The 27,340-nt window shown below is 45.1% G+C and overlaps 1 protein-coding gene across 2 annotated transcripts in view; it reads left to right on the top strand.

The window, feature by feature from the left end:
- Positions 1–370: 370 nt before the first annotated feature.
- Positions 371–27,340, top strand: part of CAPSL (calcyphosine like) — a 157,720-nt gene continuing 130,750 nt past the window's right edge. Inside the window, exon 1 of one of the 2 annotated variants that reach the window (XM_086960527.1) lies at positions 371–436. The gene's annotated coding sequence lies outside the window, so the exon portion shown is untranslated. The remainder of the gene's footprint in view (positions 437–27,340) is intronic. The other variant, XM_086960528.1, reaches the window with a different exon arrangement.

Genomic DNA, 27,340 nt, shown 5'->3' with positions numbered 1-27,340 from the left:
TTAATTAAACTATTTTTTGTAGGATTGAGACACGATAAAATTCCAACCCGAAAGTAGTAGCCCGAATCTGCCTCCGAAAGGTATCATTACTTGTTGAATATTAATAAATGACGTAAAATGCATGCTGTGTAGCCTTCGCTAGGCAGTATGCTGCGCTGGAGCCCGGTGTTTGTGCTCACCCTTCCTCCACAGGCAACTTGGGCTTCCTTAGCAACGAAGGCTCGATCCTAGAAACGACTGGGCTGTGTGACAACAACACTATACGACTGGCAGTACAGTCTACGAATCATCCTCCGAGGTTTAGCCACCTGGATTTTCGTAGCCCAATCAGAAAAGGGAGTGAAAATTGCGAGGGCGGGGTCCCAGTCCTTACGCTAAATGTAGGAGAGTCCATAGTTTCAGGTTGAAGCAGCGTGATACAGAGAAGCCTTGGAAGGTAAAACGAACATTTTTATTGATTACTTTTACGGATATTACGGCAAATAGACTTCCTTCTAATGTAATCCAGTTCAAATTAGATTTACTTTTCTAGACTTAAAAGGTATGACAAAATGATGCAGCTTCCAGAAGTTCGAACAAACTAATGCACTGTGCCCTACAGCCTGGAGCAAGCTTGCATTTATAATAGTTAATGCTGTTTTATGCTACTGAGTTACTGTCGAATGTAGATGCGTTTTTCCTCCGTTTGTGTTTGTGTTTTCCTTAAATTGATAATTATTTGTGAACTTGGCACATTTTTATTTCATTTTCCGAGTTTCACTCTGCAGAAAAGCAAGAATACCTTTCAATTATTTTACTTTCACAAACTACGACATCTGAAATACTTAAAGAGGGAAGTACCACGGATGTCGTTTCTATCCGTCTAGCTTCAGAGCTGCCACAATTGTTTGAGTGTGCTTTAAATCCTCATTCAGGGGCGTAATGCAGGCCCCTGCAGCCCCTGCTCGGGGAATGGGTGGCGGTCAACCAATCAGGGAGCCTCACCCCTCCAGCGGCCCCCATTCAGTCCAAAATCAATGAATATGGGAGATCCAGGGGCACTTCATCACATTCTGCTAGAGGGTGAGGGGGACGTCATTTTACGTTACACCACATGGCAGCATTCACCCCAGGCTAGGTTGCAAACTCTTGTGGAAGCTTGCAATATTAAAAAAAAACTATACATAATGTATTTACTACAGTATAGTTGTGATATCAATATCGCCTATATTAAGAAAATGTAATTGCGGCTAATTATAACAGTCAGTTGTGACGTCACGGCGCCTTCTGAAAGAGCCAACAGAATGACAATCACTCCCTGAGAAGAACATAAACGGATATGTCTTATGAGCATGTTATGTATTGGTATTATAAAAGTATAAATCTAGCTCTGTAATCTAATTGATGCCAGCTCAAAAATATCAATTAGGCATTTTACATATTTGAATTGCATAATGGCATCACATTTCACAAATTTACAATTGCATTAAGTGTCACACATACTTGCATTTTTAGTCACAGTGAGATTGTGTTTTACTCAAAATCACACACTTTTACACATGATTGTTGTCTTTAAAATGGATGTACGTTAATTTTTTATTTGGACTACTTTACAAGTTGCATATGAATGTGTGTATTTCCATGATACAGTTTCCCCATTCAGTTTTCTTACCAACAACTCAAAGAACTCTGGCTCAAGAGGAAGCACCTAGAGGGTATTTTTATTGGTGGATTGTCCTCTGGACTTAGTACTAAGTGCTTCCATGTTGATATTGGCTGTATGTTCTGAGAAATAGAGTAACAAATACGAAGGATAAAAAATATGGTAAGTTGGTTGTGAGTTGCCCCAGCAGGATGTAATTTGACCTATATATCTTATTGATCTCAAGTGATGACGTAACTGTCCTTGAAACTTTGGGGCCTATTATTTAAATAATGTATTGAAATAGACCTGTGTCCAACCGAGAGTCTAGTCAAGTGCCCCGACTATTTAATTGGTTGGCAGCTTGGAAGCACTGGCCCACCCTGCTTAATTGCACGCCTATACTCTTCGTTCATAGTACATGCGACAATGGTAGCCCCACATGTCCCTCCCTGTTTGCCAGCATCTTCCTGGCCCCTGAAGAAAGTTTGAGAGCCCCTTCATGCTTGTTGGCGATTCTGGAAGAGGCATTTTTCTCGTGCACATTCAGGCCTGGTTCTGTTCGAAGGCTCATCTGCCTTCCTTCCAGAACCTGGGATTCATCACTGGGGATGAAATATGTGCAGAAGCCCTCAAATTGCTCAGCGCATAGTGCATGAGGTATAATTCAGGTGAATCTGTTTTGTCAGCATACTCCCTTTAATTTGACACACGTGGGGGAAATTGCTTCATTTTCGTTGGGAACATTCTAACTTAATTGAGGGTAACTCCCCTGTGAATGGACCAAGAGGTTCGATCGCTGCTGGCATGTTCTGTGTTACTTAAGGGACAACAAGGGTTCCTCTGTAGCAATAATTGTGCTGTGATGACACAACATTTTTAAACATAGGTTTGCTACGCTTTGAGTACTAGATAAACGTTATACAACTTTTACTCAACAATTTTGGGTTAAATAGTTTTGCTAAGATTCCATGTCTGTTCATTTTTTGCCGTTTCTTTCCCACATATGCACTACTCTCAGAGGACGTGTTAAGTGTGTTTCTATAGTCATCTGCATGTCCACGTCATCTCGCCATTCTGAGAAAATGAGTATTCTTCAGAAATATCATTCTAAGATAAGATGTATACTGCAGTGCAATATCCCACCACGACTGTGGAGATCCCACCACAACGCCTGCAGAGCCTCTGCCACGGCTGCCGAGTCTCTTTGTGAATTGAGGCCATAATCTCCAAAGTTCTGAGTGAATATTCCAGGTGTATCAGAACATTAAGGAAATATACCATCAGCAGATCCACGCATCATGATGAGTCCTATGTTTTACACAGCTGAATGACTGCACTGGCAGATTATTTCTACTGAACCAGATACATTGAAAAACAAGCATTTGCAATGCAATCAGCCTCGTCTTTGGGACCTAATATGTATCAAGCTATGCAGCACATTAGCATTGGTGCTGAAATATCTACTGTTGTTTAACATGGAGGGAAAGTAAGCACCAAACTGCGTGACACACCAGGTATTATAAATAAAAGGCATTGTCAGTTATAATGCCAATAGCTTAAACTCATGTAAATGTGAGACGTTTGCACTGCAAATGCGTGTTAAATCTGCATCACCAGCAAGACCCGGCCCACTTAAAGCCCTGTATACATGCCAACATTTATCGTGTAATGTAACTGTTAGCAGGCATGGTGATAAAGAGACGTGATCAGTCAACCCCCCATTTGTACCACATGTAAAAATCAGCATTTGTGAAAGCATGTGTTGGCGCCACCAAGCCAGGCTATTGGCTTTGTCAAGTGCTCCTTTTTATTAGCCAGTGTCCCAGTTATACACATCTCCATTATACGAGTATTTATCCAAATTCAATAGGTTTCAGGTTGCTGATATTTTCATCATTGGTTAATTATTTTGATTTGATTTATAATTTCTATAGCGACCGATCTCAGTACTTTGACTGCTGGCTGCCAACCAGAGGAGATTCTTAGAACAGGGTTGTTTTCAGTAACTTTCTGAACGCCTTAAAGTTGGAAATTTGATGCAAGTGGAATGGCAGCTGATTCCAATAGCGAGGGGCGAGCCGAGAGAATGCTTTACCGCCCATACGGGCCAGTTTGATGCGTGGGACTTGGGGAAGTCCTTGATTACTTGAACGTAAGGTTCTCGGGGGGAATTACCTGACTAGTTTTTGGGTCAGATAGCTGGAACCCTGATTGTTCAGGGGTATATGAACCATACAGCATATTTTGAATTTTACCCTTTGTTTCACTGGGAGCCAGTGAAGTTCTCGGAGAAGTTAAGCGGCTGAGGTTCTGGGAGGAGCATTCTTCACCAGCCTAGCCGCAGTGTTTTGGACTACTTGAAGTTTTCAGAGTGAGGATTCTTTGGCGGAGATAAGTAGGGCATTGCAGTAGTCCAGACGGCTGAGGATTTGGGCCTGCACTAGAGTTTTACGTGCAGTTGTTGGCCGAAGGGGGGAAAACCCTACGGAGCAGACCCAGTGTGTGGTAACATGTCCCAGCAGTGTGATTAGCATGTTCTTCGAGCGTTAGTTTCTGGTCGAGTTTTACCCCTACATTTTCCACTGTTTTTTGGGGAGTGGGGCAGACCCTGGTTCCTCAGGCCACCAGTTGGGGGACCATTTTAGCTTTGCTTCCCCAAATAGCATTACCTCAGATTTGTCAGTGTTTTGCTGTAGGAGATTGTTACTCATCCAGCAGGCAATGCTCTTCATACCATCTGAGAAGGTGGATTGGATGTTCTTGTCCATTTTATCAAAGGAGAGAAGGAGTTGTGTTTCATCAGCGTAGGAGATAGGGATAAAACCAAGTTTTCTTAGTAGGTCAGCCAGGGGGTAACATATATGTTAAACAGTGTGTGGCTTAGGCATGAGCCCTGCGGTACCCCTCTGGCGACATTAGTAGTTTGTGAGCTGAAAGGGCCTAGATTTATGGTTTGTGTTCTGCTGGTGAGGAAATTGGTCAGCCATTTCTGGGCAATCCCTCGAATGCCTATGTCCTCGAGTCAGTGGAGTAAGATCTAGTGGGAGATGGTGTCGAATGCTGCGGACAGGTCGAGCAGCACCAAAAGTACTGCTCGACTATTGTCCGCCAGCACTTAATTAATATTTGGTATTCCTACTAGGTATATTTTGGATTCTAATGGGGTAAATACTTCACTAATAATGGATTTTTATGGTTATCAAATAATTTAGAACGTGTTGGTGTTTTTCCAAGCAGCTGTCAAAGGAAGAGACATTTTGAATCCAGGGTCCCAATTTTTAGATGCCACTAAAGTGAAGCAGAGTTTCCTGGGGCTCTAATGTTGCCAGGGCAAAACAGAGAGCAAGGGTAAAAGTGGACGTATAGCACCGTTGCAGTAGTATATGAGGGATGTGCAAGGGGGAGGAGGGCTCACTGTTAGGCTAATGGAGCAAGACTTCGAAGAATAGCAATTGGGTCAGTGCAAGATGGTACAGGATGCATAACATCAGGTCTACAGAAAAAATGCATAGTGCTGAAAGAAAAGACTTTGAAGTATGAATGGGGCAGATGAGACTACACGCTGGGGTTCCAACCAAACAGAAGCTCCAAAAGAGAGATAGAGTGCATGTATCAGCTAACATAATCAAGATTAACCAGACCCCACCCAATGAATAGGCACTTCTGTGGCAAACTATTCGAAATATGAAGTTTGCAATTTTGCCCAGGGCGAGCTTTTAAAACAACTTATATTTCAAAGGTAAATATGCACAAAGAAAAAAGTAGTCAATAATTTTACAAGTACCTTTCAAGTAACATAAATAATTTAAAATGTAGTGCGGTTAAACTACAGAGCAAATAGCGTAGAAAATATACCCAGGAAGTAGTAAAATCTCTTGATTGGTCCAAATGCATTATACATCATTAGTGACAAGCACTCTATATCACCTTCTGTTTCACTCTGTTAGCCGCTATGCCGTGTCTCTGTGCAGTTCCAATGCCCCCAAAGCAGAGTATGATGGGACCATGTCCACTTATACGTAATCAAGATTAACCAGACCCCGAGCTGTAAAAAGGCACTTCTGTGGCAAAATCTTTGAAATGTGCAGTAATGCAATTTCTTCTGAGAGCGAGATTTTAGAGCCTCATATATTTAAAAGGTAGTTATGCCCGTTAGAAAAAAGTATTCAATAATTTGACAAGTACCCACAAACAAGAAACTCCATTTAAAACATGCATTGGCAATACAATAGATCTTGACGGGACAGCACTGAACATAAAGCATTGCACCCATGTACATCAAGAGTTACGTGCATGGCGGCCCGTTAAGAGGACGCCATGGGGAAAAAATTTAAGTGGGCACGGTGCTATACCAATATTTGCGTCGTCCATGTAGAAACAAGTTATGCGTACAGTGTGGTGCAATACTGAAAAAAAAGTGTTCAATAATTTTACAAGTATCCCAAAAGTAACATAAATAATTTAAAATGTTGTACGGTTAAACTTCAGAGCAAATAGCGTAGAAAATATATTGGAGAAGTAGTAGAATCTCTTGATTTGACCATAAGCAGGATACATAATTAGTGACAAGCTCTCACTCTACATCCTGTTCTGTTTCACTCTGTTAGCCGCCATGCCGTTTACCTGTGGAGTTCCAATTCCCCTAAAGCAGAGCATTATGGGAGCATGTCCACTGATACCTCATTAAGTTTAACCAGACCCCGCACTGTGAAAAGGCACTTCTGTGGCAAACTCTTTCAAATGTACAGTTACGCATTTTCTTCAGGGGGTGAGCTTTTAGCGCATCATATATTTGAAAGGCAACTATGTCATAGAAAAAAAGTATTCAATAACTTGACAAGTACCTTGACCCCTCGCCCATACCCGTTCTCGCGCGCCCCCGTGCCGTTACTGCTCCCAATTTATGCTCTGCTTGCAGCCGAGGAGCACTGTTTCGTTTTTACGGCCTGGACACACGTCCGGATCACCAGCTTAATAACTCGGTGCTGCGTTATCCCTGCTTTCTTTATTCACTAACACGGCCAAGTCAAATAGCAAACTATCCTTGTCATAGGCACCAGGGTGGCACTAATGCAGGGCATTTGCCGCTGAGAATGCCAGCCCTGGATAAACAGACATCGCTTGGCAGGGGGGGCTATGTGCACGCGAAGAAAGTGCACAAACAGGAGTGCGGGTGAGAGGGGCCGAGAAGCATGGACTGTGGGGGGAGGGGTGAGGTTGCCGCTGAGAATGTCAGCCTGGGAGAAGCAGATAGCACTTGGCGGGGGGTCTATGCGCACTTGAAGAAAGTGCACGAGCGGGAGTGCGGGTGGGAGGGACCGAGAAGGGCGGACTGCGGGGAGGGTGATGTAGGGGAACAAAATAGTGCCTGAAGTAAAGGGGCCAGTAGCCGTGGCAGGAAAAAAATGACGACATGGTCGTCGTGAGGCGGGACTAACAAGCAAAAAACCAATCAGAAGGCTGCATTGAGGAAATTAGCCAATGAGAAATTTGGGGAGAGAGAGTATGCAGAGCTTCCCTATTACACTGTATTGCATGCCTCGCAAAGCGAGCAGCACATGCGCGCTGCAACGCTAGCCGAGGCCTAATGAAACACCCACGAAAGAATTATGTACCCACTTTATGCATGAACGTGTGTTCATACAGTCATATGTAAAATTATTGACCACAGAAGGATTAACCTCCACATATCTCGACTCTAAAATATAGATTTTTGTTATACACAACAGCGGAAGGGTATTAAGGATACAGGAAAAAATGGCGCTCAAACAAAATTAGCGTGTATATCAAGTACAATTTACAACAATCACTGGTGCTGGCAGGGAGGGGAGACCCCAAGAACCCCTCAATTTAAATGTGAAAATTCACATCTAAGAGTTAAGAGACAAAATCCCGCGCACACAGATTAGGTACAAACAAGTAGAGTGCTACTTTATATGATTCACAGTAACAAAAGTCCAACGTAGGTTCATTGACGTATATCTCCTTTTATTTGATCGTCACACCAATGGAAATTCACAGCCAGCCGACCCGTGTTTCATTATAGGTCTATACAAATCTAGACACTATAACTCTTCCGGGCTCAATGGCTGAATCTTTATCTGTAAGGGCCCTAGTCCGGTGATAATTCCAACCTGGCAGGGTAACCTATTAGTAGGAGAATGACGGCGTAGTAGTTCAGATAAAGCAGTTCAAATCATACTGTAAAGAAGGGACGCCAAAATTTCAATAAGTCCGAGTAAATAACAAATCCGTGGTCCAGGTCGTGAAGTAAAAAGAAATATTTTTCACAGTTCACCACATGGGTACAACTACTATTCACATTAAAAAAATCCAGCAGTTGCTCAACAAACCATCTACTAAAGGTCATAGCAGCAACATTTCTGCCATCTATTTTGTACGGATCGGAAATGATAAACACAAATGACTCAGTAGTTTTAAATACAGCACGATCCGGTCTCTTCAAGAACTTGTTCTCAATTCCACGTCATATTTCGCAAGCACAGATAAGACTAGCATACGTACCCATGTGGTGAACTGTGAAAAATATTTCTTTTTACTTCACGACCTGGACCACGGATTTGTTATTTACTCGGACTTATTGAAATTTTGGCGTCCCTTCTTTACAGTATGATTTGAACTGCTTTATCTGAACCACTACGCCGTCATTCTCGTACTAATAGGTTACCCTGCCGGGTTGGAATTATCACCGGACTAGGGCCCTTACAGATAAAGATTCAGCCATTGAGCCCTGAAGAGTTATAGTGTCTAGATTTGTATAGACCTATAACGAAACACGTGTCGGTTGGCTGTGAATTTCCATTGGTGTGACGATCAAATAAAAGGAGATATACGTCAATGAACCTTACGTTGGACTTTTGTTACTGTGAATCATATAAAGTAGCACTCTACTTGTTTGTACCTAATCTGTGTGCGCAGGATTTTGTCTCATAGATTTTTGTTATATTTTTAAGGTAAGCATACATAGTGAAGTATAGACTTGCTATTCTATCTCCTCATTTTGAGCCGCAGCGTCCAGGGCGCCTGATTCCGGACCACGGGTTAACAGTTCGATCCCTGGTGCTGGTGGCAGGTTAGTACAGCACCATGTGACTCTGGGCAATAGCTCGCCTAATCTTCCCGACGTCCCCCAGCGCCTTGACACCCTCGGGTAATTGTGCGCTTTACAAATACTTGATTTCATTTTTCATTTAATTTAATTTTTGAACAAGCCAATATTTAAAACTCAGGGACTGATTACAAGTCTTACAGTCGGCCACCCGGCCAGCGCCCCACTTCAAGACCGCCAAACCTGTAGTCAGACAGCCCGCCAGATAACCAGTTGTAATCCTTGCAGGTGGACTTGCAGTGGCGGTCCCACGCTGAGCCTTTCTAAGGCTCATAGGAGAGCCGTAGAAAGGCGACACGGCCCATTCCTGCACAGACAGAAATACGCGATGTTGTGTATTTCTGTCCATGCAGGAACAGGGGGTGCGAAAATACAGGTGGGCAAAAGTGCCCCCCTGCATGCATCCTGGCGCACAGAGGCAACACAATTTCCTCACCGCACCCTTTTCATGGCGGGCTCACCACCATGAAAAAGGGTTGCAGTGAAGAAACTCATAATATGCTTGGCATGTGGTGCACCGGCACTGCCAGCATATCATAGACCCATACCGCTGTGCCTCCGTCCCAGGATTAAGGATCCGCGGTGGTTGTGGTGGTCTATCCAGTCCCACCGCCGTAGTTCTCATTCGGCGGGTGGACCGCCAGCCTGGCTGTCCAGCGACCGCCATCACGGGTTTGGTAGTCCCATTTATTTTTATTTATTTATTTTTAAAATTTATAAAGCGCGGCGTATGCCCATGGGCGTCTTGGCGCTGAGACTCATTATGGCCTAGGGACTATGCATTTAGTGGTGCAGAAGGGTGAAGGGCTTATTGGTTGAACAGCCACGTCTTCAACAGTTTACTAAATTGTAGCAGTGTGGGAGAGGATCTAATTTCCAGTGGAAGTGTATTCCAAAGTCTGGCTGCAGCTATGGTGAAAGATCTGTCTCCCCAAGTGACTGTCTTTGTTCTAGGTACAGTTAGGCGGAGAGCATTTAATGACCTTAGTTGTCGGGTGGGGCGGTAAAGTATAAGCTTCTCCTTCAGGAACTTTGGCCCTAGCTGACGGGTGGCTTTGAAGGTGATACACAAAGTTTTAAACTTGATTCTGTTTGTCACCGTCAGCCAGTGATAGCTCCTGATAGCTTGTTTAATTGGTTGAAATTTAGGGGTGCCAGACAGCAGCCTAGCAGCCGCATTCTGGATCATTTGCAGTTTAGCCACAACACGGGCTTGAGCATTCAAGAACAGGCCATTGCAGTAATCTAAGGCGGACAATACTAGTGAGCTCACCACTGTTTTTCCTCCTTTGTCTGAAAGAAATGGGATGATTTTTCTAAGGAGTTTAAGTTTGAAAAAAGCTGCAGAAGCTACTTGATTAGCATGTTCAACAAAATTGAGTCTCTCATCAAAAATCACACCTAGGTTTCTAACTTTCTGCACCGGGGATGGCAGCGCCCCTAGCAACGGAGGCCACCATATTGAGGACCAGATTGGAAAGAGTTTTCCAAAAATGATCACCTCCGTTTTCTCTGAATTCAACCTTAGGCAGTTACAAGCCATCCACTCCTTAATGGCCAGCATGCTTTCCTGAAACCTGGCTGCCACCTCTTCGCCGTCGTTATTGACGGCTAGGACCAGCTGTGTATCATCCGCATAGGTGGTAAGGCTCATCCGGTAGGTGTTAATAACCTTAGCTAAGTCCGCCACATAAATATTGAAAAGGGTCGGACTTAGGGATGAGCCTTGTGGCACTCCACATGGGAGAGCCAGGTCCGTCGATCGGAAAGGCCCCAAGGTTACTGCTTGGGTTCTTCCTGACAGGAAGGAGGCGAGCAAGGCTCTGGCCATGGCCTGGACGCCCAGCTCTTCGACACGGTCAATCAAGATAGAGTGATTGACCGTGTCGAAGGCCGCCGATAGATTCAGCATGATCAGAACCGCCGTGCCACCCTGATCTTTAATGGCCCGGATATCATCTGCGGCTTTGATGAGCGCAGTTTCGGTTCCATGCAGCTTCCGAAAGCCAAACTGCGACTCATCCAGCAAGTCGTTTTGATCAATATATTCCGAAAGCTGGGCGTTCATAACCTTTTCCACCACTTTTGCTAGAAAGGGTAAACTGGCAATAGGCCTGTAGTTTTTTAATAACTCTTTATCTAGGCCTGGTTTCTTCAGTAGTGGTTTTAATAGTGTATTCTTCAGTTTATCTGGAAAAACACCTGAGGTGAACATGGTGTTGCAAATTTGCTTTACAAACGCACCTATCAAGTCCATTACTGGAGGAAAGATCTTAGGTGGACAAGAGTCAAGAGCGGAGCCTGATTTAATCGATTTGATAATGTCTATTATTTGATCCTCTCTTGCCTCTTTAAATTGGGTAAGTGAGCATGTAATTTGTTTATTAATTGTCATAGGTACCAAATTACTTGGTGAGTTGATCATGGAAAACTCAGCATAGATATCGTTCACTTTAGAATAGAAAAAATTTGCCAAGGCGTCGCAGAAAGTCTGCGAGGGAGGGGGGGCCAAATCAGGCTGATTTCCAGTTAATGACTTCACCACCTCATACAATTGTCTGCTAGAATTTTTGGCGCCATTAATTTGTTCCTCATAAAAGGTTTTTTGGCCTCCAGGATCATTTTTTTGTATAATGCCAATGTCTGTTTATATAGTGTTCTAGATTCACTATCATAGTTTTTTCGCCATTTCCTCTCAACACTCCTACAGATCTGTTTCTGTTTTCTCAAAGATTCCGAAAACCAAGGTGCTGAAGGCGTCCTCCGGTTTTTAGATATAGTTTTTAGTGGCACAGATGTCTCTACTGCTAAAGTTAACCAATCTGAGAATTGCTGCACGGCTACATTGGATTCCTCAGAAATGGATGGCCAGGTATCGGCTAGCGATGTTCTCAACATCTTTGTATCCACGTCCTTCCAAACTCTAAATGGTTCTGATGGTAGGGTGTTCTGATTAACTTTAGTGGCCTGGCTTATGCTAAAGCTACTCACGATAGCAAAATGGTCAGTCCAGATTAGGGGTAATATTTCTTTTATGGTTATATCATTTATATTCGTGAAGATCCCATCTAGGGTGTGACCGGCCTCGTGTGTAGGTGCCGTCACCAGCTGTGTTAAACCCATGGTAGCAAGATCAGCCACCAATGACGAGGTGTTAAAGTCATCGTTTTTTTCCAGATGGAAATTCAAATCCCCCAGTACCATAAAGGTATCTTTGATTGCTAATGGTTCCATGAATCGCCAAACTCGTAATTAGGTGCTCAGTATTTTGGTATCACACCATTTCAGGCTTAAAACAATTAGCAGCTGAGAATCCTTGACTTTTCTGTACACATCGCTATTTTGCAGAATGCTTCCCTGGTGGGGTGTCACCGAAGACAAGATGATGTAACAATGCGCTAATTTTTGTTTATGCATAGTGCTGCAGCTTACTTGCAATGGCTTGAACTTCTTATTTTTATGGAACAAATCTTTTTATTTGTTTTATGAAGCACGCTAACTTACATATTTAGCCGTGTGCCTACAACCCCATGGGCCGGCTGCTGGGAAACATTGCATAGGATATACTTATATACACAGCTTCAGTGCCTACAACCCGGAGGCTGGCATAGCTTATGAACATGTCTGATCTGAAGGAAAAAGGAACACCAACTACGAAAAAATATGTATATCAAACAAAAGAACATATAGGAAACAGAAACCAGTCCTCCCCCCATCCTCTCACCCAAAGAAAGGAAAGAAGAAGAAAGGGAGGCCCACACCGTGCTTCAACAAATGTTTAAAGGTGTCCTGTCCCAACCTTAGCGGTTACACCTGTGTCTCCCCATTATTTCGAAATAGGGGTCACCTGATCTTGAGCCCTAGGGATCAGTTGGAGAATTTGAAAGAGTTTGGGGCAAGTAACTTCTCGAAATTCTTTGGATAATAGGGCGATAACGGGAGCCCATAAGTCTGCAAACTTATCGCCCTTATGATCTTGCTAAAGGGAAAGGCATTCCACAGCTAGGGTCGACCATAATCTATGTAACCAGGTTGTGAGGCCTGGGACTGTAGCTGTACCCCAGTGGGCCAAGATCAGCCGGCGAGCTGCAAGTAAAGCCATCTGTCTGCCACGCAGTGACCGCAATGGAAACGTTATAGGGTTTGAAAGCCCCAGTAGAGCGTAAGCCGGCAAATGGGGGATCTCAGTCTCAAAGGCCGCATCTATGTTGTTTAACACCTGCTCCCAAAATCGTTCTAGTCTCGGACAGTGCCAAAGAAGATGTACTAAGGAACCAGTCAAGCCACAGCCCGCCAACATTGCTCTGTGTGATTTTTGTCCCATTGGTTAATACGAGCGGGCGTGAGGTACCAATAGGATGCTACTTTAAACGCAGACATGGTTCCAGCAGTATTGAAGGCAGTATGGTGAGCTCTGCAATAAATGTTATCCCATTCTTTATCATTGGGGGCCAGCCCCAATTCCCCCTCCCATCGCAACTGGCCTTTCGAACGACTCTCTCACGTGCTCGGTGCAAGTAGGACATACAGGCCCGATATCAAGTGCTTATCATCGTTCTTGCTAATTACCCATTTTTCGAAAGGTATGCGTATTCGAGAGACATGTGATAGATATGCAGCAGTGGTAGCCCAATGGCGCAATTGTAGGTAATAGACTCATCTGTTCGTGGTAAGTTGTAATCTTGGCGCAACTGCTTGAAGGGGATGATGCCGTCCAGGTCAAATAGATGACCCAAGCGTTTACATCCTGCCTCTCTCTAACGCTGAGCGCACTCGGATTTACAACCCGGAGGAAAGTCAGGGTTATCGACCATTGGAGTCATAGGGGAGGGGTAAGTTGTAAGGCCCCTCTTGAGCGCCACTGAGTCCCACACTTTCATTGTTGCTGCAGTTACTGGAGAGGAATATAGGTCTCACGCCCGCTCTTTGCTCAGAAGCCAGATCTCCCGCCAAACAGTCGCTCCTGCGACTACCTGATCCATGAAGGTCCAATGCTTTTTGGAAAGGTGGCGGTTCCACTCTAGTACATATCAAAGGTGGGCGGCCTGAAGATATCTGTGGACCAATGACAAGTTTGCTCCACCCTCACTTTTGTAAAGCTCCCATCGCACTTTGTGGGGACACCTGGGGCAAAATCTGAAATATATATAGAATCCTCGGCAGTATCGTAATCTTTACAGCAGCTATGCAACCGAACCATGCCAAATTAAGTTTAGACCAACCATCCACTGCTTTCTTAGTCTGATCCACCAGAGTCAAATAGTTCAGAACCAGCTTGCGGGAAAGTGGGGGGGCAAGGAGAATACCTAAATAGGGCACAGGATCCCTAGTCCAGTGCAAGGGAAGGCTCGGCTGCAATTGGTCTACATGGGCCTGGGGTGAAGACCAGTTGAGCACCTGAGATTTAGTAAGGTTAATCTTAAAGCCTGAAATACGCCCAAAAGACTCCAGTTCGCTGATCAGCGCAGGTATAAACGTGAGGGGCTCCGCAAGGGATAATATGACATCATCCTCATAGAGGCTTACCTTATGGGTATCTCCTCCGAAACAGAGACCCCGGATATCTGGATGATCTCGTATTCTTTGAGGGAGGGGTTTCATATATAAAGCAAATAGGATTGGCGAAAGAGGACACCCCTGCAACGTGCCCCTATCAATCGCAAAGGGGGCTGAGGACACTCCATTCACCCTAACAAAGGCCTGAGGGGTATGGTAAATGCTTTGAGCTCATTGGATAAAGAGAGTTCCAAACCTAAAGCTTCGCAGTGTGTCAAACAAATGCCCCCAACGTATCCTGTTTGAATGCTTTTTCCGCATCTACAGACAGAAGCACGGCCTCCTTATGAGAACGATGTACACTGTCCATGAGATGCAGAAGGCGCTTCGTATTGTCCCCGCCCAGGCGAGTGGGGATGAACCTCGCCTGATCCAGGTTAATTAGACCTGCCATGAGTGGACCCAACCGCGCCCCAAGACACCTGCGAAGAGCTTCGCTTCAATGTTGAGCAGCGAGGTAGGGCAGTAAGAACTGCAAAGCTTAGAATCTTTATGAGGCTTAAGTATAACTGAATTTTCAGCTTTGAACATAGAGTCCGTGACTGCATCACTATCTAAGAAGGAATTAAAAAGGCGTGTCAGGACAGCTGCCAATTCCCTACAGTATGTTTTATAAAAAAGGGCAGGGTTGCCATCCGGCCCTGGGGATATATCCAGCTTTAGATGAGAAAAGGTTGCTATGACCTCATCCAGGCGAATGGGGTCCCCCACTTGCTCGGCCTGGGCCTCAGGGAGGCGGGTAAACCTGCTTAATTCCAGATAGGTCCCTTCATCGGAGTTGCCCTGTGCCTCTTCACTATATAGGGAATAATAAAATTGCCTGAACTCCTCCACTATTTGAGAGTCTAAAGTATTTCCTCACCAGGAGGCTGCCTTAGGGAGGATATAGCTGCAGCCACCGTTTTGGTGCGTAGCCGCTGAGCCAGCATCCTGCCTCATCTATCACTGCTTAAGTAAAACTTGTGGCGAAGGCGAAGCAAAGCATGTTCTGCTCAATCAAGGTCCAAACGTTTGAGGAGCAGTTGTTTCTTTTCCAGGGATCTCCAAACCCTTGGGGCACCCGTACACTTGTGTATAGCCTCAAACTCTCCCACCTCAAGTTCCAAGCTCTGTCGGGCTTCTTTACATTTTTTATATCACCCGAGGAAAGTGCCATAAGCTCTCCTCGGATAACCAATTTGAGGGATTCCCAGATGCTTGCCAGTGAGGTATCCCCAGTGTCATTGTAGAGCAGATATTCAATAATCTTTGCACGTATGCTCTATTTATGGCTAGGCCAGTGTAGCAGTCCCACTCTTAGCCACCATCAAGCAGGAGTGTACCCAACCCCTTCCGGCTGTATGTGAATGGAAATTAATGCATGGTCAGATAGGGAAAGTGTTGCTAAAGACTCATTGGTAACCCTGGGCCAAAGCGATTCAGAGACAAGGAAAATGTCTAAACGTGCATACGTTTTATGGGCTGCGGAGTACTGAGTGAAGTCCCTGAGGGTCGGGATCTTAAGTCGCCGATCGTAATGCAGACCGCTGTCAGCCAACCACTGTCTACTGTGCGGCAAGAAGGCACCCCCCCCGTGTGTCGCTGGCCGGACCGATCTAGGTCGTTGCCCATAACCAAGTTCAGGTCACCACCCACAACTATAGCAGCATCAGGGGAGGCCATGCCCTCTGCAATGTGCTTAAATAAAAAAGGCTCCTGGTGTTTATTAGGTGCATATACATTATTTACAGTTCGCATAGTGGACCCCAATTGAATCCTAAGCGCTAGAACCCTGCCCCATGCTATATAAAAAGTGGAAAGCACCTTTCCCTCGAACTTCACCCCTAGTAAAATAGCCACCCCATTCTTCTTCGCCACGCTGCAGGACCAGTATTGGTGGGGGACTTGACATGAGCGCATGTGGGTAGCATCTTTAGACAGCAGGTGGGTTTCCTGTAACATGCAAATGTCTCCCCCCAGAGTGCTCTAATAAAGACAATATAGCAGAGCACTTAACAGGGTGATTCAGGCCCCGGACATTACGACTTACAACTTTAAGATCTTTCCCCATCAGAAACGGAGACTAATGCGTGTCGCTCGGCCTTGGCCTACATTGACCAGGAGTGCAGAGGGTGGACGGGAGCGAAGACGGACTGATGAGGAGGGTACAGAGGCATGTGTGCTAGCACTGGGCCCCACAGAAAACTGACAACCACAATAGGAATAAAGAACTTAGCCTTTTGTACCCCAGTCCCAAAAATAACAAGAGACAAAAGTTTGTCAAGAGATGAAAACCCAACAGGGTCGTGACTCTGGCAGCAAAACATGTTCCAAAGTACCTGGTGATGCATCAGCTTCAAATGGATAAACCGTCAGCAAGAGCCAAGGAGCAGACTGAGGCGTCCCTCTGGCCAGTAATCAGGACTCCAACCCGAATGAACTGCAGCTGAGTCTCAGGGGGTGTACGGGCGCTCCTGAGGTTGAGAAAGAGAGGAGAGGACCGCCTCACGTTTCCAGGCCATGGGTTCTGGATCCGGCTTCAGATTGGATGTTGGTTTGCCCACCAATTGCCAGCGTGAGGCCCTGCGGACGATACGCTCTTCGGGCCCTTCTTGGTGATTCAGAGTCGAGGGTTTCTCAAGACCTAGTACACTGAGTGCCTCAGAAAGAGAACAAATCTGTCTTAGTTTACCCTGGTGTTAAGGATGATGTGGAAAGGAATGGCTCCAGGAGTATGGGATCCCATTGTCTCGGAGATGGGACCACTCTGAATTCCCTCTGTTTGACCAGAGTGGATGCTGCAAGGACCTGAAAGAGCACAGGAGAGTGACCCCGGAACTGGAGAGGGTGAGGTTCTTGTGCCTTGCGCAGAATTTGTTCCTTAAGCTGGAAATCATGTATACATACTAAGATGTCCGGTGGAGGGACCTTTTCACCACTGGGCAGACCCATACAGTGGACCGGTCCATTTGAATATCACGAGTGCCCTCCTCACCCAGCACCTGCTGAAAAAGGGCCAGGACGTAAGATCTGAGGTGTTCTTCTTCTGCCTTCCAGGGCAGAGCTTGAACCTTATGTTATTCCTCCGAGAACGATTCTCGAGATATTCCGTGTGGGCCTGCAGATCCAAATGTTGTTCCTAAAGCCGGATCATGTCTTGTTGCAGCTGGTGGAACTCATCTTCACATCCGAGTTCATGCTCTTCAAGGGTGGCCACGCGTTCTCCTACTTCATCTAGATCATGCCGGACTTCCTTAAGATCAGCGGCAAGCTGGTCCTTCAGGTCCAGAATATCTTCTTTAATAGCTGCCAACAGTTCTATCATAAAGGCTTTCGTGGCTGGGCTATCTCCTTCCTCACCGCCTCTAGTTGCTTCGCGTCCCCACTAGCGGAGCTTGCCGCTTCAGGGCCGCCAGTTTGTTTAAGAAGTAAGTCTTTAAGGGAATTTTCTTTACTGGCACTGGCAGAAGACATGGTGCTATGGCAGGCCCGTCTAAGCTTCTGTAGAGAGATCACAGCAGTGGGGCCTAGTGGAGCCTATAGATCGATCTAATTAGTGTCGCTACTGGGCACTCCAAATCGTAAACTCACTTGCTTTGAGGCAGGCGTATGCTAAGGCCACGATTTCCTGGTAAGTGGCGGTGCCGTAGGGCTGTCGCGGTTTTTGCCACGCTGGGCACTGCAAAAAGCGTAATCCCTCACCATAGGTGCAGGAGTGTATCGAGGCCCTGCTCCCGTCTCGTTTATCACTTCGCTGATTCCGAGCCACCCTTTCTCTTTTCAAGATCTGAGGCACAATCGTGGCCAGCCGCTGTGGGAGAATGCCCAAGACGACCAGCTGGGCCCACAAACCGCTTCGCTCATCAATATTCCATATCAGGAGGCCATATGTGCTAAAAGTCTTAGAGGAGATATGCAGATTTGTCCCGCACCCCAAGCAGCTATGTACCACGTGCGTCAATCAGGGAGGCCCCAAGTAGGTAGGCAGCAAGGCCTTGCTCACTGCTGCTGCCAGGGAGAACTGTGTAGTAGTCCCTTGATGAGGGGTCAGGCCGTCGCAGCAGTTTAAAAGTGGGCTGAGCCGAGAACTGTCGCCATGGGGGGAATTTAGGTACTGGAACGCTGCTGGGTCAAGATGTGATCACTCCACAGGGGGGACTAGATGCCAGTCCATGGTCTGGGCGGCCTCTGGGTCATCAAAAGAAGAACCACGGGTCCGAGGCTCCCACAGCCCCCAGTACGCTGCAATTGCCTTATCGCTCGTGCGCCCTCAAGCGACGATCAACAGCGTGGTGTCTCGCGACCCCGTACAGCAACTGGAAGCTCTGCTGGGAAGGAACAGTCACAAAACGACAGGGTCCGCAAGATCGCCGCTCAAGGCAGCAGCTGCGTCATAGGCCGCTCACGGGTGCAAAGCAGTCCTGGACTGTGCAAAGCGGCAGGGCTCTGCTGTTGTGTGCTCTAGTCGGGTCCGGGGGATGTGAGTCACAAGTCGCGCCGAAGTCTCCTGACTATCTGTCCCCCGTGTGCTCCGCCTCCGGACTAGTCCTGTTTTGGTTGGCAGTATTAAACAGTGCCAGTTAGGGCGATCGGGCGGCAAGGTACCCGCTTTAGTTCATGGGCGCTCCCCACCGATCTATGCTTCTCTCAGAATGGATTTGCAGGCCGGAAGTCGGAGGGACAGGGGTAGGCGAGGCCTACCGAGCCACCATCTTGGCCACGCCCCCGACTTCTTACTTTTAATGTAGAGTCCGTAAAACATAAAATTGATATTCCATAACATTCCATTGGGGCCCTTAAGGTGAAAGATGAAAACCGACTCTTCCTTGTAGGTTGACAATGGGGAGCTATAGGGACATGAGGCAGTTGAGGGACAGAGGCTTACTGGGAAAGTGTGAGCAAGCCCTAGATTAATCTGAATGTTTACATTCTAACATGCTTGGGGGAAATTGCATTCGGAAGCCAGTAGATTGTAAACTTTCTCAGTTAGGGTTATTTAGATCTGGTTTGGTGTTGTATACAAGGGAAATGTAGTCTATGATAGAATGAAGATAACCATGCTCCCTGGGCGTTCATAGGCTGTGCATTGAGTCTGTCAAGGATGTTTCTTGCAGTGCCAGAGACTGTGGCAGTTTAGTCGCCCAGCTACTGTGCCAGATTCACAACCATGTTTGTAGGAGTTGGTCCTGTGAAAGACCACCTTGAGGAGGAGGAGAAGGGCGAAATAGTGTTCTAACCTGCTGGGAACCATCCCCAAGCGTGTTGGGGCGCCAATATGTGCGATCGCCTACAACATACCACCACTTTGGAGGTGTGTGTCCACTACCCAAAATAGGATTTTAAATCTCACCAAATTACAAACCGCCCCCCACTCTGTTGTCATCAAACTCAAAAGAAATCAGAATTTTCACCATTTAGGTGACAGGTGCCCTAGATCCAAGATACTGGCAGACGGAAATACTGCCAACAAAACTATAAATCATGTTGTCCGTCTGTTTTTTTAAGGCCTTTTTAGTCTGTAAATGAATGGCACAAAGGCGATATTTGGTGCTAAGGTATAAATGTAGCCTTTTTTCAAGTATGTCAGTGTTGGGGCTTGTGTTCCCTCCCTCACTCTAATGCATTGTCCAAAAAGTGTGTTTCGAAGATACAAAAAAAAAGTAACTTGTAGCTTGCTTAATAAGCAAAAATAGTTTATCGTAGATATGGAAGCAAATATCACTACAGGATAAGTGTGTACAGCCAAAGAAAATTTGTATATGGAATGCCTAATAAAAAAAGAGAACTGCCTCCTGAAGTCATAAAGCGCCAATCCGTGAAAGATTAAATATTATCATACACTAAAACAAACATTCAAGCAATGTGATGTGTATCAGATGACTTGAAAATGTATATTTAGTCCCCCAGGAAAAAACAGACGCTTTTACATTCAGATAATAATGTTAAGAAAAGCTGTAGAAAAGAAAGTCCTTGTGCTGTGGGGAGCACTGTACTATCCTGGTGCTGTGACTTTTTTTGGCTGACGTCACCTGCCCCTCACATTTTTGTTGTGCATCCCAACAGGGCACAGGGTTCTGCTGGATTGCGGAATGCCCCGATAGAATGGGCCCATCCATTATGGTTAGTGGCTACTTCTCGCCCACCAGTCTGTGGGAAGCCTTAGGGTTTGTGATGGCTCTTAGTGCAGGGACATAGGTCTTTTCACTTGTGCACCTGGAAGGCAGTCTGCCTCCTACTCGCTCATGGAAAATCCGTTCAGGCCCTCATAACTGGTGCCCTTCACTTTGCCCTGAGTGTGTGTCGAGCGGCTGTGCATATTCTGTCTCTATGTTGAATGAATCACGCCCTCTTCTAGGACACAGGTGGAAAACTCCTCTTCACATTATCTCTGCCCTTGCGGACATGACAGTCAGCAGAATGCAGACTGTGGGAAACATTGTATTTATTTTAAGTTAAGTGGGGAAACCATATTGAAATTGTTCTAGATCGAAAGATCTCTCTGGATTGGAAATGATTGAAAGCATGTTGAATTTTTTGGCAGACCCGCCCCCACACCCAGCCCGACAGTTTGCTAGTCTTCCCTAGGATATCTGACTTGCCATATATGGCTACCCATCGTTATGTTCGTTTTCTGTTTCCCTCCCACTAGTTTCGAAGCCTAGGGAATTAGTCATCAAGCATGCACTCTCTCCTGGATAGCTGTGGTTATGGCCTTTGAAAGTGGCATACTTTATGGCATCCTTCAATATTGTCCATAGATTCTTGAAAAAATCCTCCATTTTGTAGCCATTTTACAACTGGTACTGTAAACATTGGCTGCACCCCATGACACTTGCACTGGTTCTCTGAAAACTAGCTGCCAATGTTATCATTGCCGAACCTGGAAACCTGCACTCTTGTGGTGAACCTATGCCTGCCCTCTCCACCCTGCCAACTCTTGACCACGTGTCCTCAGGTGCTGTGGGACCTATCACAGCCATGTAGTCCCACAATCCCACAGGCACATATACTCCACATTCCCTTTTGCCTGCCCTTAATGCAGCCCCCTCTCATTGGTGCCCGACCCCACAAGAATATCAAGTCATGAGCTCTTGTGGTGAAGGGTAGCTTCCCACAACACAGACACCAAGGCCGTGCGAGCTTGTAGTGCACAGTGGGCTGGCTTTTGGACCTAAATCACAGATGCACCCTAGAAGTATGAATGTTATCAAATGTAGTACCTCGATGAGTGGACAGGGAGCACACTGATAGACATCGCAGTAGTGTTAGATATCACAAGAATTATGGCTGTAAACACTTAACCTAAACCACTAGTAATTACTCCAACGTTGTTATTGATTGTAGATCATGTTTACCATTTACTGACTGGTCTAATAATAGTTCCAGTTGTAGAGATTAGAACTAGGGGTAGGTGTAACTCGCGTAATTCAGAGTAGCGGAATTCGGCAGAATTACCTGAGAATTCCACGAGACTTTGCTTAAGTTCGTAAGAAATAGTACTTCTGCATTTAGCACTATTTCTTAGCTCAAAAACCCCTTGAGTCCAATATGGGCATGAGAATGCATTTTGTACTAAGAATAGTGCGAAATGCAACAGAACACAAATAACGAGGGTGAGCAGCTGCTCGCGCTCGCTAAAGGTGCTCCTCGGGTAGGATTTTCCCCCAACTGACTTCCTGAATTTAGCATTATTTGCATAGCGCAAAATGCGCTTAGAAGTAGCTCTAAATGCAGTTTGCACGCAGAAAGTGAGCCTGAGCGTGCGTTCATGTTCACTAAATGTGCTCTCACGGTAGGATTTTCCCCCCCAAATTACTCTTAATTATGCAAGTAATTGCATGATTATCGGTAATTAAGTGTCCAAGAGTAATGCAGAATTACCCAAATTACTCCAGACGAATTTAAATTTCTCCAGTGTCTAGTTAGAAATATCATTGGATCCAATACCTCATTAAAAATTCAGTCAAACCTCCTGTTCTTCATGAATTGTTTGAAACATCTTTTCCACTTCCATCTGATTTAATAAGGAGAACGTTTTACTTTGTTAAATGTCACAATTTCTGTTTTGTTCCTCTATAATTCTCTCTCACTTTCTGTTTTCAGTGTCACTTCATTTCACAGTTTATGCAACGTTGATCTGTAATTCCCTCTACTGACCAGCTGTATGTATTTCATTCTAATGCTGTTAGAAGAGTCTACCACATACTTCTAGGGCCCATCTCTGAAGAGATGTACAAGCAGGCTTTATTGGCCTTATCAGTTAGGTGCAACATGAGTTTCTGTTGGGCAACAAGCTTGGAACCACATTTAGGCCTACTTTCATCACCTATAGTGACTCATTTGGAAAGCTCACTCGTGATAAGCAGAAGTGATGGACAAGGACATCTCCTTAAGTCAGATCGGAATGCCCAAATGTACTTTGGGAGCTCGCTGTCCCTTGGGGTTTAAAGCTGCACACTACTGAGCTTGCTTGTGCTCCCGTCCAGAAGGGTTGAAGCATAGACATTTTGGCTGAACTGTCCCTACTAACACAGAGCCAAGACTGTTTTTCATATTTTTAGTCTCCCTCAATAATGGCACAACATCCTAAAACAAATGGTGTGGAATGCACCTGTAGAACATATCAATATTTTAGATTCATGCAGACATTTCCTACCTTCACATTTCATCAATCCGAGAATAGCATTTTTATTCGTGCATGTTTATTTTCTCTGACCTAATTCCAAGCACAACCCCTGACCGGAGCATGTCTCTGATCAGGTTATGGTGACCCTTCCCACTGACAAAAAGCCCTCTCCTCATTCTTCCTCTAACACTAAGTGCATCCCTCATGCTTATCCTTTCACTTGCTCCACTTGAAATGGGAATCCTGTATCTACTCTGGATTGCACCAAGGGAGATCCTGCTAACACCAACCTCTTAGCCTAAGGAAGAAAAGTATACAGGGAAATGCATTCTAATTTGTTGCTCTAGGCAGTACTTCAAGTGCCATAGGTAAAGAGACTGCCCAGAAAATATCCAGGTATCCGCACACCAGTGTATGAAATTGGGTTACTTGTTGAGGGGGGTAAACCCTATGGAAGCAGCAACCACAATTCTTGTCAGTGTGAAGTCATAGGCAAACCCCAAATTAACCTTTGCTAAACCCTTTGGTAGCTTGGCACAGCGCAGTCAGGCTTAACTTGGAGACAATGTGTAAAGTATTTATGCCCATTTCGAACAGTAACAAAGTTGAAACAGCACACAAGACAAATTGAGTGAATTCTAATAAATCAAAAAAGACCAACATGACAAAAATCTAATCAGTAGACCTGGAGATATTCAATTTTAAAGATTTCAGTGAAAATAGCACCAAAAAGCACAAAGCACCTACTGTGGTTAACTGCTTATGCTAGACTGGGACAGAGTAACAAGGTGAGGCCGACTACAATGGAGCGCAGGCCGGCTACAGTCACACATTTAGGCCTGCTGAACAGGAGTACCTTAAGTCCCGTTTCAAGGATGCGCCCCGCAGCAGAGGCGAGGTGTGGGCAAGGAGATGCATCACACAGTTGCGGTTCTGGGTAGCTGCCAAGTGCGTGGAAATGGCCTTCTTCGGAGATGTATTGTGCAGTGGTGGTTCCAAGGCGCTGTGTTGGGCGGGGTAATGTCTTGGCGTGAAGAGGCTTTGAACAGCAGTGGTTTTGATGGGCTGCAATGCAGAATTCTTGCAGCGAAGTCCGTCAGCAGAGGTGATGCATCGGTTCTGTGGGCGACATTATGAGCAGCAGAGGCAATTCACCATTTCTGAGGAAGGCAGAGGTGATACGCTGGTTAGGTCGGAAATGTGCTGCGTTGTAGAGATGTGCCTGTTCTGCTGGATCCACTGATGGGCTGGCAGAGCACCTTTAGGCCCACATCCAAGGGTCCAGGACTGGAGTGGCACCACTTGGCAAAGTAGGACTCACAGTTTTAGAGTCCAGGTGGGGTTTACAAGAGACTATGAGTCACTCTGGTGGTCCTGGGTACAAGTTTCTAGTCCAGTCCTTCTCATTCAGGCAAGAGAGCAGCAGGCCCGCAGATCAGCACAGCAGGGCAGCAGTCCAGCAGAGTGGCAGTACTTTCAGCAGCACAGCAGACTTCTTCCTGGCTGAGTCTTCCACAGGTCCAGGAGTGTACTGAAGAGTTGGTGTAAGAGGTCCAATATTTATACCGGGGCCTTTTGTGAAGTGGGAGAAGCTTCTAGAGCATTAAAATGGCCAGCTTTCTTACCTCGCCTGCCCTAGCTCCAGACTAACTACCGGCGTATGCAATTCTATTCAGGTGTAAGTGGAGCTTGCCCAGTCTGCCCTTCCATCCAAGAACACCTAAGCCCTTTATTGTGTGTGGCTGTCAGTGGGTAATACATAAAGACCAACTGCTAACACTTAGTCATGTAACCCAGAGAGAGGCTGCAGACACTAAATGGCTAAAGTAGCAAAATGCAATTTTTTTAAGCAGCTTTTTAAAAATTGTAACACAGTACCCAACTTTACCATAAAAGAGGATTTATAATTACAATTTGAAAGACACCAAACAGTAAACATTTGGAAGATATCCTTATTAAGTGTAATAAGGTAACTCAAATGCTATCCTATGGGAGAGGTAGGCCGAACAGTAGTGAAAAACGAATTTCCCAGTTTTTCATTACCAGGACATGTAAAACTTAAAAGTACATGTCCAACTTTTTAAATATACCCCTCTGGGCTGTTCAGGGCATCCCCTAGGGGTGACTTACATGTATTAAAAAGTGAGATTTTGTCAGGTCGAAATTGCAGTTCTGAAACTGCACACACTGGCTCCAATGGTAGGCCTGAGGCAGGTTTGCAATGCTAATTAATTGGGTGACAGAAAGAGTGGTCCTGGCCCGCTAGTAGCATTTAATTCACAGGTCCTGGGTAGAGGTACCATTTTACTAGGGAATTATAAGTTAATTAAACATGCCCGTTAAGCACCAGCAAATGTTACTGTGTTTTAAGCAGTAAGCACACACACTTTAGAACTGGTTAGCAGTGGTAAAGTGCACGGAGCACTAAGGCCTACAAAAACGAGATAAAAACAAATATGGAGGAGTTGGTCAAAAAGTTTGGGGCAAGATCACCCAATGGCTGACAGGGCTTACAACCAGCCTCTGGAAATACCTATACTACCACTGCCATTGTACTGAAACAAAATACAATTGAATAAGCGTTAGGCTTTGTATCTACCAGTGGAGTGCAAATAAATATATAAATAACTGAACATCCTGTATATTTTGCATATCCTTTTACTCTGTGCTTGTAATGACTGACACTAAAACTGTGCCAAGAAAAATCAAGCAAAATAGAACAACTATCATAATAATAACAACCAGGGTTCTACCGTCCACTTTGTGAACTGAATCATCACAGTTATTACTCCAGTTTGGAGGTATTTTTTTTCTCGGGAGGGTAAGGGGCTGAGTAGATATAACTTATAGTCATTCTCAATAACAAGGGCTTACAAATCGTCAGCTAAAGACCCTTTTCTTGCTTGCAATATTTACCACCACTTTGTTGAACGTGGTCGCTATCTTCTCTTCAAATTGTTGGAAAACAGACTGGCGCAAAGACCTCTTCAGTAATTGATATAAAAAAAGGCAATTCGTACTTTCACCAGAGCAACAGACTGAAAGTGTCTTTGTCAGGAGTGGGTCATGTGAGATCTCCTTGGTAGAGGTCTACTAAGGCTGGCTTTAATGTACTCCTATCCATGGATTTATTTACTTTTATCTCAAATATAAGTGGGTCATTGTCGCTTTCAGTACCACACATAACTGAATAAGCATCATATGAACGCATTGAGTGATATATGGTGGAGGCTCAATTTCCAGTTCTGTAGAAGGACAGTTTACTTTCAATTTGCCATCAAATGTTATCATTGCCAGGACAAGAAGAGCAGAACAGATTACTTTAACGCCTCTGTTCTATAGTCATTTTACAATGCCAATGCGCTATGTTTTGGGAGGTGCAAACATGCACTCTTCACAACGTATCTTCCCAAAGACACTGTAAACACACCTATGAGTACCATTACAATCTATTGTTTCTGATGTACATGAAATGGGCTTTTGGGGATACCTCTTCCATAATAAGCTGTTTGGGTCAGCTTACTGAAGCTATTTGTTGTTTGAACCTAGAGTCAGCGCTCATGCGCTGCTCTGCAAGACATGCTGTCTTCTGTCTGTGGCTTTTGAACACACCCACAACTTTTCAGTGATTGCTTGCTCTGCCTTTACAAATTCCATAGATTTCATGTTGAATAGTGTGCATTTTTCCCACCCTGGCGTCTGCCCCTGCTTCATGGGTCCTTTCAGTATGGGCCATATGTTTTCTTTAACCACACTTTGTTTTCTTTCCACTCTCTCCTTGACGCTGGCTGAAACACAGAGGTGCTTGTTTTAATGCCTGCCCTTCAAAATGTTCATGCTGGCTCTAAAGGACAGACTCTTTGCCTTCCCTGTTGCAGCTGCACCAAAACAACCACAGAGAACAGAGGAAAAGGTCTAACACTACAAGCTGGTTTGTGTACTCTTTAGGTAAATGTAGGCAATTCTACCATGAATTACTGAGCAAATTGCAAAGTGAGCTGTAGCACATATTGAAAGGAAACCAAATAAGTCGCACCATATGTAGCCTGGATCTACAGATAGTTTTTAAAGCTTTTATCATTTCTATTTACAGTTAATATTGTAACACATATGTTTACGTGTGCAATCGAATAATGCATAACTAGAATGCTGCGAAAGTCAAATCAATGAATACTTTTCTAATAATTATTGGCTTTATGGTATTGTAGACGGATCAGGTATATATAACCAAGAAGCACATTCAAGATGGCCGCAACATTTAACACATCCCTGAATGCATTGTGCAATGAAGTTTCTATTTTCTTCCTGTGTGGGCTGAACTTGCTTCTGCTGGGTATTTTGGTCACATTACTCATCAGGCAGCAAGCACTTTCCATGGTCAAGATCTCGGCAGTCTGGTGTGCGAAGTTGCCCCGTCCCCCTGCTG

This window comes from Lissotriton vulgaris, chromosome 3_1 (genome assembly GCF_964263255.1).
Source record: "Lissotriton vulgaris chromosome 3_1, aLisVul1.2, whole genome shotgun sequence".
NCBI lineage: Eukaryota > Metazoa > Chordata > Amphibia > Caudata > Salamandridae > Lissotriton > Lissotriton vulgaris.
The sequence above is the reverse complement of the archived record's forward strand: the minus strand, read 5'-3'. Positions and strand labels throughout refer to the sequence as shown.